Raw genomic sequence first — 1,849 nt, 5'->3', positions numbered from 1 at the left:
GTTTGGAGTCCGTGCGAACCGCATCTCCGATTGGAGGATCATTTGGATTGCGAAGTTACAAGACTTTCAGTGTAATACCAATAAATTGTCTTCTTTGATTTGCTGTTTCAAGACCGTCGAAGGAGAATTCTTTGATTTGCTGAAATTCCAAGACGACCAGCGAAGACATCTTTTGGTGAAGTTCAAAGACGTTCCTTCGGTGAAAATTCAAGACGGATCGTGGAGACATTTTAGACAACTCTTTTGACTGGCGCAGCTGTTTCATTTTGACGTCACAATGGGCTTCAAGTTGCCCCAGACGAGTTTGCTGTTGCACTTGAAGGTGCGGATGTTTCATCGAGTGGTTAGCATCAAGCTGAGGAGTTTCGATCATTGCAGATTGAAACTGGCACTTCGGATTGGGTTTCAAGGTAATTGGGTCGCTTGTTTGTAGAAAGTTTAAAAATTGTTATACTTTTTTGTTTTTTCCTATATTCTATAACCCTTTTTATTATATTCTATTCTGATTTGGGGAGGATGAAAAGTCATAAAAAATGTGATGTGAAATTTCTTGATCTTGAATCAGCTGTTCAGTAGCATAGACTAAAGATGGAAGAGTGTCTATTACCGCGTTTAGATTCAAATTTCTTCTGACCGACATGATGATTCAAGATCACAATGCACGCCCAACACCTACGCAAACAACAACAAACCAACCTCAGTCATCTTGAAAAAGCCTACGAGTGAGGCGAAACTCGAGTCGGTGTAAATAATAATCCCCAACTAAGAACCCTAGTCAAATAGAAAATAAGGTAAGCGAAAATAAATAATCACCTATGTGTTGCCAATGTTTGACAAATGTCATTAAAAAAGTACAAACTGTCCAGGCAATGGTGGATCGAACAGCAAATTAAAGACAAATCGTTGAATGAAAAACGTGAACTTTTCTGCCATGTTTTGTCAATGTTGGTCAAATTGTTCTCGAGTTATCGCCGGAAAAAAACAGGCAGATGCAAAGTTATTAAAACTTGGAGAACTCATATAAGAGATTTTTTAAAAAAAGAGGTTTGACAGAGGGAACTGTAACTGCTATGGTCTTATCGTCCCGAAATCGAAGAGAGAAGGAAGACAGGATAGGAAAAAGCCAGGCGTTCCGAGAACGAACATTATCCCATCAGGATAAAATCCGCCCCGGGCGGGAATCGAACCCGCGGCCTAGCGCTTACAAGGCAGACGCACTACCAACTAAGCTAACTAGCCTGGCCAAGTGAAGCATTGAAAAAAAAAACTTAAAATTCACTCCGCTTTTTCTCTATTTCAGAGTTGTGCCGTGTCGTTCATTGAAAACCTGACCGCTGAATCTCTCAACATGGACCCGGGTGACTTTGAACAGTACATGAACGGGAGTCTGGCCCCTACATCTACCTGGGAGTCTGCCATGGTGAAAGTTTGAAAGTTCAAATTTTTAATCGAATTTCTTTCATTTCAAAAATGTTGCGCCACAAAATCCACAAATAATGTTAATGGCATGAGAAAAACACGAGAGGGCGTGTGTGTTGATTTTTTTTCAGTGTCGGAGTGCCACAAAAAAAAAAAAAAACACTCCTAGGACATCCCTTAAACGCTATATGAGCTTTTTGCTATATATGACCCCCCCCCCCCCCCCCCCCCCGCCGCTATATAAGAAAGTCAGCTATATAGCTATATGCTAGCTCATATAATAAAACCCGCTATATAAGCAGCTATATAGCTGCTAATAGGACCATCGCTTATATAGTCCAGTGGGCAGGTCAAAATAGGTGCGCTCTGCAAAGACGTTGGAAGTTTATGAATTACTGTTCAAGCGCACACGTATAAATTTATATGTGTA

The 1,849-nt window shown here is 40.7% G+C and overlaps 1 protein-coding gene across 1 annotated transcript in view; it reads left to right on the top strand.

Moving 5' to 3' along the window:
* The window catches only part of LOC103508451 (rab5 GDP/GTP exchange factor-like), a gene marked incomplete in the record, with an annotated part of 18,501 nt that overhangs the window by 8,157 nt on the left and 8,495 nt on the right, over nt 1-1,849 (top strand).

This window comes from Diaphorina citri, unplaced genomic scaffold (assembly GCF_000475195.1).
Source record: "Diaphorina citri unplaced genomic scaffold, Diaci psyllid genome assembly version 1.1 scaffold400, whole genome shotgun sequence".
Lineage (NCBI taxonomy): Eukaryota > Metazoa > Arthropoda > Insecta > Hemiptera > Psyllidae > Diaphorina > Diaphorina citri.
The sequence above is the reverse complement of the archived record's forward strand: the minus strand, read 5'-3'. Positions and strand labels throughout refer to the sequence as shown.